Source organism: Macrotis lagotis, chromosome 8, assembly GCF_037893015.1.
Source record: "Macrotis lagotis isolate mMagLag1 chromosome 8, bilby.v1.9.chrom.fasta, whole genome shotgun sequence".
Lineage (NCBI taxonomy): Eukaryota > Metazoa > Chordata > Mammalia > Peramelemorphia > Peramelidae > Macrotis > Macrotis lagotis.
The window spans coordinates 43,461,842-43,481,825 of NC_133665.1; the positions used below are offsets into that span (position 1 = coordinate 43,461,842).

Consider the following 19,984-nt stretch of genomic DNA (forward strand, 5'->3'; position numbering starts at 1 on the left):
TCTCTATGTCTCTATGTATATATATATATATATATATATATATATATATATTTCTCTTTATTTATTGATATATTGAAATTTGTTTCATTATGTAAAATATAATTGCTTCCAGCACAATGGAAATAAGCAGTGTGAATTCAAACAAACAATGAGACCACTTCAGGGGATTCATTATTCCCACTAAGTTATATTTATTTAATAAATGCTTGTTGATTGATTGATTAATTAATTACTCTTTTTGATCTCATATAGGTCAAATGGAATGATGGACAGAGCACCAGTCTAAGAATCAAGAGAACTCAGTCAAGTCCTAACTGACAATCATGAGAGAATGATCTTTGGTCTTTTAATTATTTCAGTCTCTGTACTATATCATATGACAGGGTGGTTGTGAAGAAAGCTCAATAAATGCAAAGGATTATGATTATTTGTTTGTTTTAATAATTTGCAAGTTTTGGCAAATCCTCTGGTTGTATTGCATATAAAAGAAGAGTCAGAATGATGTCCATGGGGCATCCTCCAAGAGATGGAATTCTGTTGCCTTGTGCCCCCCCCCCCCCCAGCTTTCAGGTTCTTTTCTTTAACAAAATAGGATTTTTATTCTACAATCCAAGACAGATACACAGGTGGAGATCCCTTGTTTTAAGTCTTTCTCCCAGTCAGTATTTCCACCCCACCCCTGGAATATATAACTTTAGTGAGAGAAATCATCCACAGATCCATCACTCCTACCCATCAGCCTTTACAAACACAGAATCTTTCCTTGGCAAATCTGAATAATGTTATTTTTCTCTTGAAGAGGAATAAGAATCAGCACACTATAGTGCACTAGAACAAGATTCAGGTGACCTGGTCCTGGTCCCAGCTACTAGTTATATCACCTTGGACATTTGAAGAAGTGCCATAAGCACTGAACAAAGAGCTGGCCCAGAAGTCAGGAAGATCTGAGTTCCAAGTCCCACCTCTGACATATACACAGTGGCTGACATGTCATGGGACTTTGTCTCTAAATGAGTTCCTAGGTAGTAGAGTTCCAGGTGTGTAGTCATGAGGACTTGAGTTCAAATCTGAACTAAGGACCCTATTAACTATGTAGCCCTGGACATTTTAAGTCACCTATTTTTGCCTCGGTTTCCTCTTCTGTAAAATGAATTGGAGAAGGAAATGATTTCTCCAGTATCTTTGCTAAGAAAACTCCAAACAGGGTCATAAAGGGTTGGATATGACTAAACAACAACAAACTTTCTAAGAATATAAAGTGTAAAAGAGCTGTTCATTTTTATTGGTAGAAAGAATTTCCTCACTGAAAATTCCTATATTGATGAAAGCATGGGTCTAGTCTTTCTCCTCCTCTTCCCCAAAGGCCTTGGATAAGTCATTTTATTGTGCCTCGGTCTACTTATTTGTAAAATAGGAGGAGGGTTGTACCTGATTCTTTCAAACATAGATCCCTCCCAGGTCTGACAGTTCATCAATCTCTCAATGCAAGTGTAGAGAAATGTTTGTGGTGGTGGTGGTGGGCGGGGAGAGTCCTAGGGTTCTTCCTTGATAGAGAGCAATGGAATTAGAGGAAGAACTTTATCATTAACTTGCATATTGGCTTAACCTGAGGAGCCCAAACTACTTGTAACAGTTTAGCAGGAAGTACAGAGCATTGTGGAAAGCAAAAAAGAAGCAAATTCAGACAGCTCCTCAGATTACCCTGGGAGATTCCTTGGGGGATGTTTCCTGAAGCAGAAACAGAATTGAGTGGTAGCCAATTCCACTGACATTTCTGCCAGAAAATTTAATGTAGTAGAAAGAGAGGTAGGGATGCATATTGGCCCAAACTGGCCTATTGATGGTGATGGGGCAGTCTGTGGTTGATAAGTCTCAATGCAGGGGGAAGGGATGATTGAAATCTGGAGGAACAGAACAACTGTGGCAACTCCAGGGTTTGATCGGCTCTCTTTCTATTCTCATGTGTCCTAATTATAGTGAATTACCTTTTATACAAACACATAGATGTCTTTGTTGGTCCAAGGTATGGATTTGTGATGCCTCAGAGGCATCCTCAGTGTTGTCTGTCTGAATTAGCTTAGTGGAGATCATTCCTGGTTTCCCATTCTTAGAGAAAGGGGCCCTGGTGCAGGTTTCAGACACATACATGTGACTTTTGAAGTTTTCTCTTCCTTGTTCTTCTTTCATTTTCTCCCACTCTCACTCTCCCTCAAAGAAGCCTAGGACTGGGAGCCCAGGTGGAAGGATATAAAAACAGCATCTGATTTAGCTAGTATTAACAAGGGTCTCATCAAGGATCTAGCCTGTGACAAGGGGTGACCCTTCTGATGGAAGGGATGTTCTGGTTAACTCAAAATGGATGGATTTCTGCAGCAAAACTGTCCTCAATAAGTGCCATCTGCTTTAGGTAATAGGAAGCTTCCTCTGGAGCTCTCTTTTAAGCAAGCCCAGAGAAGCAGTGGATTGAGAATCAACCTTGAAGCTCAAAAGACCTGAGATTGAGTCTTAACTTTGATACATGCTGTGTTGACCCTGAGAATGACATGTAATCTCTAAGTGTTCTAAGCAATTTCCTATGACTCTAAGTTACGGCAGGGGGAAGAAAAGAAAAAAATTTACTTGATAATTTCATTATATATTTTAAAAGAATAACAAGTTGCAAATAAGAAATTTGCAGTTTCATATATAATCATCTTTTTTGTCATACTATGTTGTGAAAATGCTTGTCTTATTCCATAAATTAACAATAAAATAAATTTTTAAGAAATACTCTAAGTTACAGAGTAGGTTCTAACCTGCATTGGTAGGAAGGGTTTCCTCACCAGTAGAATCATAAATCTAGTCCCTATCCTACAATTATGTTGTCTGCCATATCAATTCATGTATTTTTAGAAATATAGTCTAATTTATTTATTTACCAACAATGTTACTTTTCCTCATTAGGTTTCCATCTTCTCCTATAAAATGATGAGCTTAGCCAAATGATCTCTAAGATCCCTTCCAAATCTGACATTTTGAAGTTTCTTCCCTCCTTGTGGGTTTGCACATGTGGATTTGGAAATCATTTCTATAGTAGTGAAAGCTGAAGCCAGAAAGCAAATGTGAGAGAGAACTGAAACTGAATAGATTCAGATGGTTTTTGAAAGGTGAAAAACTCAAATGTGTTATGATTTCTATTATTAGTAGGATGAAAAATGCAACAACAAGGGTCTCTATAGAGATGAGCAGCAGAGTATCTTGGGAATTTCACTTTGGATTGGAATCCCCAGGGCTGAAGTTACCATATTTCTAACCAGTCAGTATAGAACAAGGGTGAGGTTGTGAGGAGTGGGGAAGAGGGCTAGGAACCAATTTAGAAGAATCATAAAGTTTTAGATGTCATGGAGTACAATCCCACAATTTTCTGGTAGAATTGACTGAAGACGAGAGAAATGACTTGATAAAGGTTAAATAGTAAGTAGAAGAACTAGGATTTGAACCCAAGCTTTCTGATTCTAAATCAGTTCTCTTTCCATTACAATTTCTTTTGGTATTATGATATTGAATCTGGATGCCAGAATGGCTTCTTCTACTACAATTGGCACTGGATCCTAATTTTTAGGAGTATTTAGGAGTATTTACAGAAGGTCATTTTGTTCTACTACCACCTTTTGTTCTAATTTCATCTTCTACTCAAGAAAGATAGTTCATTTTTTGTAACTGGTGAGCAAACACACTTCAGACAATATAAAATTAAAGTATTTGAATACTGATTATCAAAACAAATATTCCACAATTTTATTTAAGGGGACAAAGCAGACATTTCTACAAAATCTGACAAAAGAAGTTTCTTTTTTTTTAGGTTTTTTTGGTAAAGCAAATGGGATTAAGTGGCTTGCCCAAGGCCATACAGACCGGATTTGAACCCAGGTACTCCTGACTCCAAGGCTGGAGCTTTATCCACTACACCACCTAGCCACCCCTCAAAAGAAGTTTCTAAAAGAAGTCCTCCCTCTGTGAAGGAAGAGTTGATTATGGTAGCATCACCAATGTCATGGTTAGAGAAATTCTCGCCATATATTTGCTATGGTGGAAAAGGCAGGGGACTTGAATTAAATGGATCTGAGGTGAAACCTCAGAGTTGCTGTTTACTATTTACGTAAGTCTTTATATATCTCTTTATCCTTATCTGTAAAATAAGTGAACAAAATGATGTCCAGGGTCCTTTTAGATCCAAATTTTACAGGATTATAGGAAAGTGGAAAAAGTATTAGATTTAGGATTAGGGGACTGAGTTAGCATCTTGGTTCTTCTACTTGTTTCTATGTTTCTCAGCTTCCTCAGCTGTAAAATGAAGGAGTTGCATTCAATGAAATCAAAGATCCCTTCTGGTTTTAACCTTGTAATGAATGTGTACTAAAATAAGTCATTCAAATGTGTAGTATATGCAAGCTAGACTGAATAATCTTTAAAGTTCTTGTAGTTCTAAATCCAATTATCCTGAGCTCCCTTTGAGGACTCAAGGGAGGAAGAGCAGAGTCAAAGAGCACACTGGCCCTCCCTGCAATAGCATTTTCAAAAAGTAGGGTTATGTAGACCATAGCTGAGAGGGCAGCTTTGGGGACAGACAAGCAATTCTTTCCAAAAGACCTGCTTCTTATGTTATCATACCTCCCACTTATGAGTAATTACCACAGTAGTCAAGCTAGAATATAATGGAAAATACCAGTGGCTGCATCTGAAATCAATTCCTGAATGTCAGAATCAGGATCAGGAAAGCCAAATTGGAATTTCATTTTCCTTTCAAGCAGGAACATGTCTAGAAATGATAGTAACCAGGTAGTCAGTTTTCAGATATCTCTACCTGATTGGCTATAGCAAAAAAAGCTGAATCAAATCATATTTATCCTCTACCATTTCATCTAAAACACTAAACTAGCTTGTTCCACATAACATTCTTATAATTATTCTAAGGTACTTCACCCTTGCCTCACCCTGACTTCACAGAATAAAACTTCAGCTGTACCACATAGAATAGGAGCAGAATTACAACTAAGGTAGGGTATGTGGGGCTTTGTTCCAAGTGACATAGGATGAGGAACATATCTTTTCTCTAAAGGGGTGTGCTTCCTCCTCAATAGTGGACTGTTTCTGAATCTCAAAGACTTCTATAGACTCTTGCTTTCATGAAGTAAGATGGGTTCCAGAAAAGAGTGAGATAACAGTGTGATGATAGATCAGAATAGGTTGAGGGAGAAGAAGAGAGTGTTCTTTTGGCACAACTCATCAGCCTATACTTCTGCGGGTCTATGGGACTATGAGACAATAAAGTCAGGAAAGAGAGGAAGGGACAGACCATCTCCTTCTACCAAAACTATAGTGGGTGGCTTTCTCAAATGTATTTGCCTCAGGTGCTAGTATTCCTAATTCCAGTCCTACTTGACTATGCTGAAGAATATTAGTTATTTCTCTCACAGTGTTTCAAGAGGAATACTATTCTAATTATTTCTTTAAAATGGCCTCCATAAAAGGGAAGCAGTTTATGACCAAGGAAGAGATGGAGAACATCACTAAAAACAAACTAGATGATTTTGATTACATTAAACTAAAAAGCTTTTGCATAGCAAAACCACTGTAACTGAGATCAAAAGAAATGTAGTAAATTGAGAAACAGTATTTACAACTAATTTTCTTTTTTTTTTAATTTTAGGCAATTGGGGTGGCTAGGTGGTGCAGTGGATAGACCACCGGCCTTGGAGTCAGGAGTCCCTGAGTTCAAATCTGGCCTCAGATGCTTAATAATTACCTAGCTATGTGGCCTTGGGCAAGCCACTTAACTCCATTGCCTTGCAAAAAAACTAAAATAAAAAATATACAGAGAACTGAGTCAAATTTTCAAAAAAAACAAGCCATTCACCAATTGACAAATGGTCAAAGGATACACAGAGGAAATTTATAGATGAGGAAATCAAAGTGATCCATAGTCATATGAAAAATTGCTCTAAATCACAACTTATTAGAGGAATGCAAATTAAAGCATCTAAGAGGTACCACCTCACATCTCAGACTGACCAATATGACCAGAAAGGACAGTGAACAATGTTGGAAGAGATGTGGGAAATCTGGGACACTAATACACTGTTGGGGGGGAGCTGTGAACTCATCCAACTTTTCTGGAGAGCAATTTGGAATTATGCCCAAGGAGCAACAAAAAATGTGCAAAAGGGTAAAAGCATCACTTGTACAAAAATATCCATAGCAGCCCTGTTTGTGGTAACAAAGAATTGGAAATTAAGTGAATGTCCTTCAATTGGGGAATGGCTTAATAAACTGTGGTATATGTGTGTGATGGAACACTACTGTTCTATTAGAAACCAGGAGGGATGGGAATTCAGGGAAGCCTGGAAGGATTTGCACTAACTGATATTGAGCAAGATATGCAGAACCAGAACATTGTACACCCTAACAGCAATATGGGGGTGATGATCAACCTTGATGGACTTGCTCATTCCAACAGTGCCATAATCAGGCACACTTTTGGGATATCTGCAATGGAGAAAACCATCTGTATCCAGAGAAAGACCAAAAACTATTACCTTTAATTTAAAAAAAACTATTATCTTATTATGTAATTTTGCTATCTCTTATACTTTATTTTTCTTCCTTAAGGATATGATTTCTCTCTCATCACATTCAACTTAGATCAATGTATACCATGGAAACAATGTAAAGGCTAACTGACTACCTTCTGTGGGGGATGGGGGAGGGAAGTGAGATTAGGGGAAATTCAAAATAAATAAAATCTTTCTTTTATAAACAAAAAATAAAATAAAATGACCTCATAAAAACCTGGGACATTAATGCATTGTTGGTGGAACTGTGAACTGATCCAACCATTTTGGAGAACAAATTGGAACTATGGTCAAAAGGCTATAAAACTTTAGTCCAACAATATCACCACTAGATCTGTATCCCAAAACCAATCACAAAAAAAGGGAAAAAAGGCCCATGTGTACAAAAAAATTTTTAAGGCAGCTTTTTTTGTGGTGACAAAGAATTGGAAATTGAGGAATATCCATCAATTGTGAAATGGCTGAACAAGTAATAGTATATGAATGTAATGGAATATCATTCTTCTGTAAGTAATGATGAGTGGGTAGATTTCAGAACAGACTGGAAAGACTTACATGAACTGGCACTGAATGAAGTAAGCAGAACTGGAGAACATTGTACACAGTAAAAGCAACATTGGTGATGATGAACTATGATAGGCTTAGCTTTTCTCACCAATAGAGTAATCAAAGACAATTCTTAGGTAGTTTTTTTTTTTTTGCAAGGGCAAATGGGGTTAAGTGGCTTGCCCAAGGCCACATGGCTAGGTAATTACTAAGTGTCTGAGACTGGATTTGAACCCAGATACTCCTGACTCCAGGGCTAGTGCTTTATCCACCACGCCACCTAGCCACCCCATTTATGCCACCTAGCCACCCCATAATCAAAGACAATTCTAAAAGACTTGTGATAAAAATGGCATCCACATCCAGAGAAAGAGCTATGAAATCTGAATGCAGACTAAAACATACTATTTTCACATTTTTTAATTTTTCTTTCTTGTGTTTTTCCCTTTTGTTCTGATTCTTCTTTCATAGCATGCCTAATATGAAATTGTGCATGTATGACCTATATTAGATTGCTTGTTTTCTTTACTTGTAATTGGAAAAAAGTAAAAAACAAATAAAATTTTCTCCATAAAGAAATACTAAAGAAAGGAAACAATTATTCATTAAGTACTCACTATGTGCCAGCCAGGGTGCTAAGTTATTTACAAATATTATCTATTTAACCTTCAAAATAACTCTGGGAGTTAGATGTTTCTATTGTTCCCATTTTACAGGTGAAGAAACTGAGGCAGACAGAGGTTAAGTGACTTGCCCAGGTTCTCACAATTAGTAAATGTATAAGACCAGATTTGAACTTGTCTTCCTGACTCCAAGCCCAGAATTCTATCTACTATGACACCTAGATGCTCTGATTTCTCTTCCTAAATCAAAATGAGAGGAAATGAAATTGCTCAACTTTTTCTGTATTCCATATACATAATCTTATGCCATGAACTCAAGAATTTAAATTTTCATGATTTAAAAATATAGTATTGATGATTCTTCATTAATTAACTCCACAAAGATTGGGTGAACCTGCAAGGTTCTAGGTTAGGAAGTAGGGCAATGTGACAGCGGAATAGGACCTATTTTTCTTACCCACAAAGACTTCACTGAGGTCAACACATAAAAAGAATGTGAAAGTACAGTAAGAGAGGCAGAAAGTCCATTTAGAATTCAGAGAAGGGGAAAATTACTTTCAACTAGGAATGAGTGAGGTGCTATGTATTCATTCATTCATTCAGCAAACATTGATGAAGCACCTACTATGTGCTTGTGTGTGTGTGTGTGTGTGTGTGTGAGAGAGAGAGAGAGAGAGAGAGAGAGAGAGAGAGAGAACAGTTTTACCCTTGGGGGAAAAGGTCTAATAGAAGCATTTAAGTTAGTTCTTAAAGGAAGGGATTAGACAGAGCTGTGGAGAAGGAATTCTAACTGAAGGAGGAATAAGTACCAAAAGACACAAAGGAGAGCTATATTTGGAGAAAATATGTTGTGTGTTTTGACTGGAGAATAGACTAAATGAAGAGGAGTAGTGGGAAACAAGGATGGAGAAATAGATGGTGACCTTGGAAGACTTTGAATAAGGTCCTAAGAGTATGGAATTTTTTGTTAAGAAATGGGAAGTCAGGGAGGCTAGGTGGCACAATGGATAGAGCACCAGCCTTGGAGTCAGGAGTACCTGAGTTCAAATGTGACCTCAGACACTTTAAATAATTACCTTGCCTTGGGCAAGCCACTTAACCCCAATGACTTGCAATAACCTAAAAAAAAAATGGGAAGTCAGTGAAGAAGTTTTGGATAAAATTGTGATTTGAGAAGATAAGTCCATCATCATATGTAGGATGCATTAGAAAGAGAGAAAACTGAAAATAAGGAAGCAGGACATTATTATAACAGATCAGGAGCAAAGTCAAGAAGGCCATAATTAATGTGGTAACAGTGAGAATGAGACAGAATTGAGAAATATTTTCTCTCTTGTGAATGGCAGCAAAAACAATATTCCTAATCTTTAATTTCCCATACCACAAAACAAAGCTATACAAATATATATTTTTAAAAAGTGGATAAGGATAGCTACTGGACCAGAAATTTCAATGATATATGGAACTTCCAGATGAAGAAACTCCCTCTCTCTCTCTCACTGTAGATTAGCACATTTTCTGCAGCTGCTCATCTTAACTGCTTGGAACCTGGAGAGGCAAGGAATTTGCTCAATGTCACATAGCCAATATGTATCAGAAGACATACAAAAATATGATACTTTTTTAAAGTGAAAAAGTGCCTCTCATATGAGTCAATGTATCTTCAGACTTGCCATGCAGTCGCTTTGGAAGACCTGAAGAGACCTATATTTACCAGAGCATGAAATAGCTTCAGTATCTGAATGCTTATTATACAGTATTTATATAATTAAGAATAAACACTTGAAGAATGCCCCTGAAATATTCAATTCAATTCCATAAAATTTTTTAGATGCAGTAGATTAATGAATTGGATATACAATTTAAAAAAACTAAAGAAAAAACAAGAAAAATACATTAAAACTTTCCAATTAAACTCCAATTGTAAATGAGAAAAATTAAACATGAAATTAATAAAGCTGAATGTTAGAAAATCATTACCTTAATAAAAGTTGCATTTGGTTTAAAAAAAATGAAACAGATAAACCACTGGTTAATTTGATTTAAAAAAGGAGAAAGAAAAAACAAGTTATCAAGAACTAAAAAGAATAAATATACCACTAATGAAGAAGAAATTAAAGCAATTATCAAGAATTATTTTGTCTAATTGTATGCCAATAAATTTAACAATTTAAGTGAAATGGAAGAATATTTTGAAAAATATTGTTTGAGATAATAGGAGAAAAAATAGAATATCTAAATGTTTGTCCTTCATTCTCGAAGAAGACCATGGTATCAGGGAGGTGATGTCATGAAAAGCACATGAAATAGATTTGAGTGAGGGGGGTGCTGTGCTGTGTCATGGACCTCATTTTCTTATCCAGAATCATCTGGGTCCAGTGGCCAGAGAAGGTTCAGTATGAATGGAGATGGCCCCTGAATGTGAGGCAATCAGGGTTAAGTGACTTACCCGAGGTCACAGAGCCAATTATCTGAGGCCAGATTCAAACTCCTATCCTCCTGACTCCAAGGTCAGTGTTCTATCCACTATGCCACCTAGCTCCCTATTTTAGATAAAAGAAACTGAACAAGTCATAAATCAGATTTCTAAGAAAAAAGCATCAGGACCAGAAGGTTTTAAAAGTGAATTTTAGGGGCAGCTAGGTGGCCCAGTGGATAAAGCATGGGCCCTGGAATCAGGAGTACCTGGGTTCAAAGCTGGTCTCAGACACTTAATAATTACCTAGCTGTGTGCACATGGGTAAGCTGCTTAACCCCATTTGCCTTGCAAAAACCTAAAAAAAAAGTGAACTTTAAATAACATTTAAATGTGCATACCCTTTGATCCAGCAATACCACTGTTGGGTTTATACCTTGAAGAGATGATGAAAAAGGGTAAAACCATCACTTGTACAAGAATATTCATAGCAGCCTTGTTTGTGATGGCAAAGAATTGGAAATCAAGTAAATGTCCTTCAACTGGGGAATGGCTTAACAAACTGTGGTATATGTGTGTCATGGAACACTATTCTATTAAAAACCAGGAGGGATGGGAATTCAGGGAAGCCTGGAGGGATTTGCATGAACTGATGCTGAGTGAGATGAGCAGAACCAGAAGAACATTGTACACCCTAACAGAACATGGGGGTGATGTTCAACCTTGATGGACTCGCTCATTCCATCAGTACAACAATCGGGGACAACTTGTGGCTGTCTGCAATGGAGAATACATCTGTATCTAGAGAAAGAACTGTAGAGTTTGAACAAAGACCAAGAACTATTTACTTTAATTTAGGAAAAAAACCTGATATCTTATTGTCTGATCTTGCTATCTCTTATACTTTTATGTTTCCTCCTTAAGGATATGATTTCTTTCATCATATTCAATTTGGATCAATGTATACCATGAAAACAATGTAAAAAAAAGGCAAATTGCCTTCTGTGGGGGGTGCGGAGGGAGGGAAGTAAGATTAGGGGAAAATTTGTAAAACTCAAAATAAATATGAGAAATAAAATAACGAACATATAAAGATCAACTGATTCTAATATCAAAAATTATTTAGATTAATAGGCCCAGAAGGAATTCTACCAAATTCCTTTTATGAAATTATGAAAATTATAAAAGTACTTTTTAATCTTTTTGATACCTAAACAAGGAAGAATAAAAGCAGAGCAATAAAATTATGGGCCAATTTCATTCAGAGTTTTGGAGGAAAAATCCTAAATAAAATACAAAAATCATATATTACAAAGCTTCTACATTGTGATCAAGTGGAATTTATACCAGGAATGCAGGGATAGTTTAATGTCAAGAAAATTATTCACATAATGACTGGCCAAAAAGTCATTGAAATTGAATCCATCTGGAACATAGGAAAAGGTCAATGTCATGGATAACCTAAAATCAGTTGCATGGCTTCAGAAAAAGAAAAAAAAAATCTGGTTTGGCCTTTAGTCATTCTTGAGAAAATGGTATTAGCCAATTTGGATAGGAATTTGCTGTTGTTACAAATGTAGGTCAGTAGATTAAGCTTTTTAGAGACTTTTTCTTTCCTCTAGAACCTACGTAAGAGTGTTAGTTCTGAACTATCTAATTAAGGCAGGATACACGATTAATTGAGAGATTTTCAAGTCATCCCTCTTTAAAATAACAGTTTTTAATTTGGAGTCTGTAAAGTTTAAAAAAATTGATAATCAATAGATTTCCTTTATAATTTCTATGCATAGAAGCCATAGGCTTCCCCAGACTGCCAAAGGGGTCCAGGACACAAAAAAGATGACTTTTTTTAGGATATTAAAAAAAGGAAAAACAAAACATTGGCTAATATTAATAATATTATGTTATATTATATTTTTAAAATAATATTCCTAGAGTAAAATCAAAAGAAATAAATATCTGAATAGTGTTATGTGTCACAAATAATCTATTCCTGGTTTCAACTTTTATCACTAACTATAAAAGTACTTTTTAATCTTGCTATGAATTCTTTTCTTAAATTCTTGAATCCCCTTTCTCTGCTGATATAAAACTTGCAAACCTGAGGCCATTTTTCTTTTGTTAAAACCTTTTCAACTGCCAACTTTAGCAAAATTTTCCTGATTGACATGGATTTTATTACTTAGCCAGAAACATCTCATCAATTTTAAATATTATTTTTCATTTTTTTTCTCTCTCTCTCTCCTCCTTATCTGGAAAGGAAATTCTGCCATACTTTGAAATCTCTTCCAAGTGAAGCTGCTTTATGCTAATCTCAGAGAAGATTTTGGATTTTTTTTTCAGTGTCCAATCACTGAGTTCCAAGTCTCCCTGCATTTCTCCTTTCAAAATGTCCAAAAAAAATAAGCAGAACAATGCAATTATAGTACTATACCAATAATATAAAACCCATATCACCATCTCTCTTTAATTGGAAGGGAGTCATTTTTCATTCACTCAAAAAATATAAACTTTTTCCCTCTGAACCAGACTTTCCAAAGATATTTTGAATAAGAGTTAGGTGTATTTCAGTCCAATGGTTCCCTGAGCAATGTTTTTTGCAACCTATAACATTATATAAATATTTCTCTTCTTAAAGAGGTCCCCAGAAGTGATTTCCAAAAGAGGTTGTATTTTTTTACCACAAAACATGATATTCTGAGCATGTTGAAGCAGAAAATATCACAGTCTTAAAAACAAAAAAGGTTTTATGGGTAAATTACACTGGCAAATTTCTCTTTATTGAAAAAATAGCAAATGCAAGAAGCAAGCAGGTATAATTGGAAAAGTAATTAAAGATTCTACAGACACCTCTGGATTTGGATCAACAATTTAGTTCAATTAATCAACTGAACATTTTTCAATTTTTTTAAATTTTATTAAAGATATTATTTGAGTTTTACAGTTTTCCCCCATCTTACTTCCCTCCCCTCACGCCCACCCCCATGGAAAGCAATCTGTCAGTCTTTACTTTGTTTCCATGTTGCACATTGATCCAAATTGAGTGTGATGAGAGAGAAATCATATCCTTAAGAGACAAAAAGTCTAAGAGATAACAAGATCAGACAATAAGGTATTTGTTTTTTTTTTCCCCTAAATTAAAGGGAATAGTCCTTGAACTTTGTTCAAACTCCAGGGCTCTTTATCTGGATATGGATGGTATTCTCCATTGCAGACAGACCAAAATTGTTCCCAATTGTTGCACTGATGGAATGAGCGAATCCTTCAAGGTTGAACATCACCCCCATGTTGCTGTTAGGGTTTATAATGTTTTTCTGGTTCTGCTCATCTCACTCAGCATCAGCTCATGCAAATGCCTCTAGGCTTCCCTGAAATCCCTCCTAGTTTCTAATAGAACAATAGTGTTACATGACATACATATACCACAGTTTGCTAAGCCATTCCCCAATTGAAGGACATTTACTTGATTTCCAGTTCTTTGCCACCACAAACAGGACTGCTATGAATATTTTTGTACAAGTGATGTTTTTCATCATCTCTTCAGGGTATAGACCCAGTAGTGGTATTGCTGGGTCAAAGGATATGCTCATTTTTGTTGCCCTTTGGGCATAGTTCCAAATTTCCTCTCCAGAAAGGTTGGATGAGTTTACAGCTCACCAACAGTGTAATAGTGTCCCAGATTTCCCACAACCCTTCCAACAATGATCATTATCCTTTCTGGTTATATTGGCCAGTCTGAGAGGTGTGAGGTGGTACCTCAGAGAAACTTTAATTTGCATTTCTCTAATAATTAATGATTTAGAGCAATTTTCATATGGCTATGGATTGCTTTGATCTCCTCATCTGTAAATTGCCTTTGCATCTCCTTTCACCATTTGTCAATTGGTGAATGGCTTTTTGTTTTAAAAATGACTCAGTTCTCTGTATATTTTAGAAATGAGTCTTTTGTCAGAATCATTAGTTATAAAGATTGTTTCCCAATTTACTACATTTCTTTTGATCTTAGTTACAGTGGTTTTATCTGTGCAAAAGCTTTTTAATTTAATGTAATTGAAATCATGTAGTTTGTTTTTGGTGATGTTCTCCAACTCTTCCTTAGTCATAAACTGCTCCCCTTTCCATAGATCTGACAGGTAAACTAGTCCTTGATCTTCTAATTTACTTATAGTATTGTTTTTTTTAATATCTAAATCCTGTAACCATTTGGATCTTATCTTGGTAAAGGGTGTTAGCTGTTGGTCTAATCTAAGTTTCTTCCATACTAACTTCAAATTTTCCCAGCAGTTTTTTATCGAAGAGAGAGTTTTTATCCCAATAGCTGGACTCTTTGGGTTTATCAAACAGCAGATTACTATAATCATCTCCTGTTTCTACACCTAGTCTATTCCACTGATCCACCACTCTATTTCTTAGCCAATACCAAACAGTTTTGATGACTGATACTTTATAATATAGTTTTTAGATCCGGTAGGGCTAAGCCCCCTTCTTTATACTTTTTTTCATTAAGTTCCTGGAAATTCTTGACTTTTTATTTCTCCATATGAATTTAACTTACAATTTTTTCTAACTCATTAAAGTAATTTTTTTGGAATTTTGATTGGTAGGGCACTAAGCAGGTAGTTTAGTTTTGGTAGAATTGTCATTTTTATTATATTATCTCTATCTATCCATGACCAGTTGATATTGCCCAGTTATTTAAATCTGATTTAATTTGTGTGAGAAGTGTTTTATAATTGTTTTCAAAAAGTTTCTGAGTCTGTCTTGGCAAATAGACTCCCAAGTATTTTATATTGTCTGAGGTTACTTTGAATGGGATTTCTCTTTCTAGCTCTTCCTTCTGTATCTTGCTAGACATATATAGAAAAGTTGAGGATTTATGAGGGTTTATTTTATAACCTGAAACTTTGCTAAAATTGTTAATTGTTTCCAGTAGTTTTTTGGATGATTTCTTGGAATTCTCTAGGTAGACCATCATGTCATCTGCAAAGAGTGAGAGTTTTTGTCTCTTCCTTCCCAATTCTAATTCCTTCAATTTCTTTTTCTTCTCTAATTACTGAAGCTAGCATTTCTAATACAATATTGAATAGTAGTGGTGATAATGGGCATCCTTGTTTCACCCATGATCTTATTGGGAATGCCTCTAGCCTCTCCCCATTGAATATAATGCTTTTTTGATGGTTTCAGATAGGTACTGCTAATTATTCTAAGGAACAATCCATGTATTCCTACACTCTCTAGTGTTTTTAGTAGGAATGGATGCTGTATTTTGTCAAAAGCTTTTTCAGCATCTATTGATATGATCATATAATTTCTGATAGCTTTGTTGTTGATATAATTGAGTATACTAACAGTTTTCCTAATATTGAACCAACCCTGCATTCCTGGGATAAATCCTACTTGATCATAATGTATTATCCTAGTGATGACTTGTTGTAATCATTTTGCTAAGATTTTATGTAAGATTTTTGCATCTATATTCATCAGGGAGATAGGTCTACAATTTTCTTTCTCTGTTTTAACTCTTCCTGGTTTAGGTAACAGGACCATATTGGTTTCATGGAAAGAGTTAGGCAGAGTTCCATCCTTCCCTATTTTTCCAAAGAGTTTATATAGAATTGGAACCAATTGTTCCTTAAATGTTTGGTAGAATTCACTTGTGAATCCATCAGGCCCTGGAGATTTTTTCTTAGGGAGTTCAATGATGGCTTGTTGAATTTCTTTTTCTGAGATAGGGTTTCTGAACATTTTAAAAATTATTAAGAGCCTACATTTTGTGCTAAGTACCGACAAAAATATAAGGCATGAACAAAATGTGACCTTAGAGTCAGTAAAGCTTTCAGAAGAGTAGGTCTAGCAGGCTAACTGCAAAGAAAACCAGAAGTTGTATCAAAAGAGAGATTAATATGTGCACAAGTGTGTGGATATATATTTATATCTCCATTTCTTTCTCCAATCATAGAGAACTGATATATACATATATGTGTGTATATATATATATGTATACATGTATATATATATATGTATACATAAACTTGTTGAATAAAATTTAAATGAATTTGAGGGAGTGCCCATAACTATAAAATATTGTATCTTTAAAATATTAAATATTTTAATATCTAAGCAGGGACTCATTCCTGTGTTCATCAACTTTTCAAAAAATTGATAGCTGTATATTAATAAAATTGGTTTACTATATACTAGATGGGCACTTCTATGTAATTTATTTCAGGCATTTAACAACATCATGGAATTTTGGGTTTCCCCAGAATGCTAAAGGAGTATTGTTCTTCTATTTTTTCAATTGTGTTTGACTCTGAGACAATATTTAGGGTTTTCTTGGTAGAGATATTGGAGATATTTGCCATTTCCTTCTCCAGCCCACTTACATATGAGGAAACTGAAGCAAATAGGGTTAAATGACTTGCCCAGGGCCACTCAGCTAGTTAAAATGTCTGAGGCAAGATTTGAACGCTTAAAGATGAATCTTCCTGATTCCAGATTTGGCACTTTATTTACTGTGCCACTTAACTGCCCTTACCAAAGAAGTATATGACATTAAAAAGATCAAGAATTCTAGTACTAGAGGGAAGGACTATGAGAATTGCATGGAAGTTAAAGACGTGAAGATGTTGACTTGATGTGCCTTTTATTTCAAGTTTCAGACTGAGGTTGGACGACAATTATCGGAAATGCTATAGAAGAGATTGTCAAATACAGGTGACCTCTAAGCTCCCTTCCAGTACTAGGCTTCTGAGATTTTAAGTGGTGTAAAAGCAGACTGAATTCAGAGAAGGCTAGGATGAATAGAGAAGGTTACCTAGAGAGAGTAAAATTTAAGTTGGACTTTGAAGAGATGGGTAAGATTTGTATTAGGTTTGAGAAGAGAGTATGTGGAAAACATTGCTGGTATAAAATAAGAGGACCTATATACATGTGTTAATTTGATTGGATTCCAAAGGAAGGGGAATATTGTAAGCAAAGATATGGAAGAAGTAAAGCAGAAGGTAGATATGGTAAAATGTGTTAAAATGGACTGATTTACTAGAGGATTTGGGAAGGAGGATAAAAGGAGAAATATTTTACTAGGTAGGCTGGAATCTGTGACTCAGATTCCTTGATTCTACTTTTTTCTATGTAAGTTTGTATTTTGTCTTGTAGATATGAAGGAAATTTTGTTTTTGAGAGTTTTTTGAGAAGTGGAATGAGAAGACAAAAATAGCATTTGGGTTAGATTGGTAATGGAAGACACTACAGGTGAAAAATAAATTAAATAAATGTTGAATTGAAAAGAGAGGCAAATTTTTCAGGAATTTTCTACAACTGCAAAGAAAGAGGCTATTAATAATGAGTTTGATAAAGAAGACTTGAGATGCAAGAAGTATTGTGAACTTCCTTATTTCAGTTGAAGTTAGCATGATTCTTCCAATCATCCAGTTTTGTGACCTTGGAGTCATTCATGACTCCTCTTACTCAACCCAAGACTTTCAGATCCTACCTTCACAATCTTTCTTACTTTCTCTGCTATATTCCTACTCCTTTTATTATAATACAGGTTCACATCATCTTTCACCTGGACTACAGCATAGCTGCCCAACTGCTCTCCTGGCTTCCAATTTCTTCTCTATATTCTACACTGTTACTGAACTGATGTGTCTAACACACAAATCTAACCATGTTACCCTCCTCAAAAACTTCAGCAATTCCCTCTTGTCTCTAGAATAAAATATAAATATAGCCTGGATTTAAGACACTTCACAGTCTGTCTCCCATCTTTCTTTCCAGTCTTATTTCATATTTCTCCACTGAACAAGCTCCATTTCAATTCAAACAGGCTTGCTACCTTTTCCCCCTACAAAATATTCTGTGTCCCAACTACCTGTCTTTGTACAGATGGTTACCACCTCTTCTCTACCTTTTGGAAGTCTTAACATGCTTTAAGATCAACATATGTGTCACCTTCCACATGAGGTCTTTCCTGATTCCCTCAGTTGTTAATATTCTATACCTCATGAAATTATTTTATATAAAGTTTGAATTTACTTACATGTATATATATGTATATATATATATGTATGTATATATATTATGTCACTTGTCCTAATAATAACTACAACTAGAAAGTGTCTGAGGCAGGATTTGACCTCTAAGCCAATTAACAAGCTTCTTAAGAACAAGGACTGTTTCATTTTTGTCTTTTGAATTAGTTCATGAAACAGTGTCTTGCATACATCAACTAAAGTGAATTTAATAGAGTCAGGGATATCAATTATGAACTGTTGTTACAACCTAGAAAAAGGATAATGAGGGTTTGAATTAGGATAATGGGAATGGGAATGATGTGCAAGGGATATCCTGAAAAAATAATTCATAAAGTTTGGAGATTGGATATGAGGATAAAAAGGGAGAATAAAAGATGAAAAAATTTTCAGAAATTTTCCTTTGTTATTTAAAATTAAGGAAATTTAGAATACTTCTTCAATGAATTCAGGATTTACATCTCTGGAGAGAGGCAATTGTCATGGATTTGTTTTGAATGGTTTGTTCCTCATTGCTTTTTATTACTTCCATATAGAATGACTTACAGGAGCAACTCATTTTAAATTGGTTAAATAACTCATCTTGAGCTGGTGAATACTATGATGTCAAGAAAGTTTAGCTGAAAGTATTGATTCTATCCTCCATGAGGCAGTTATCTCTTATCTAAATATTGCATCCTCCCAATTTCTAACATAATATTCTTTTATCTTTTCCAATTGCATGCAAAGGTAGTTTTCAACAATTATCCATTTGCACATTTATGAGTTCACATTTTTCTATCACCTTCCCTTCCCTCCCCCCACATCCCCACAGCAGCAAGCAATCTGGTAAAAGTTGTATATGTATAATTGTATTTAACATATTTCTATTAGTCATATTATAAAAGAGCAATTAAAACTGGTGGAGCAGGCAGGTGGCACAATGGATAGAGCACCGGCCCTGGAGTCTGGAGGACCTAAGTTCAAATCCAACCTCAGACACTTAATAATTGCCTAGCTGTGTGATCTTGGGCAAGTCACTTAACTACCTTGACCAAAAAAAAACCTAAGGGGGAAAATTATGAAAAAGAAAGAGAAAACAGAAAAGAAAATGTTAAAATATCACAATATTCTTTTCACAGTAGTTATTTAAAACTCTTTTCTTGAATTTTTTTTTGAATGTTGCCTTTGAGGTCTCTGATGATGCTTTAAATGCTCCATACATGATCAGCAGAACTTTCAAATGCGTCTACTGAATCCTTTGGGTTGCTTTTTATAAGGCCCCTTCCGCATCTAAGTTCCAAAGTTCTGCTTGGGAACTGTTATGTTTTACTTTAGATTTATGAGTATTTTCTTGAAATAAAAGTTTCCTGGTTATGAATTTCATGCCTTTCAAAGCTGTTCTCACCTGATCCTATGTAAAGTTCATAGTAGCCTTATAATAATAATATTATTATTCATATGATACTCATATAACATGATATTCATAGGATTATTCATATTAATTCATATGTTACAATGACCTTGTGGATTAAGTGCTGATAATGTTCCATTTTCTGGATTGTGGCTGTCACATTGGGTCTCAGAACTAGTAAGAAATTGCTGTAGGATTCAAAATCAGGTCTTATTTTAAGTCCCACACTCAATCCATTATATCTTGTCTCTGCAAGACTTGTTTGATGCTTTCTCAGAGAGTTGCCTACAGATGAAGCAATCAAGTAAATTAAATCAGAGGCAGACGAGATATTAGAACTCCTGACTCCCAGTTTAGGA

General features: G+C 35.3%; 1 protein-coding gene and 1 long non-coding RNA gene across 2 annotated transcripts in view; one reads left to right on the forward strand and one right to left on the reverse strand.

Annotated features, from left to right (window-relative positions):
- Positions 1–407, forward strand: part of LOC141495453 (uncharacterized) — a 125,518-nt gene extending 125,111 nt beyond the window's left edge. Inside the window, exon 3 of the long non-coding RNA XR_012470790.1 lies at positions 253–407. This is a non-coding gene — a long non-coding RNA (uncharacterized LOC141495453). The remainder of the gene's footprint in view (positions 1–252) is intronic.
- The window catches only part of CORO2A (coronin 2A), a 176,182-nt gene that overhangs the window by 71,454 nt on the left and 84,744 nt on the right, over positions 1–19,984 (reverse strand). The gene's annotated exons all lie outside the window — the stretch shown is intronic.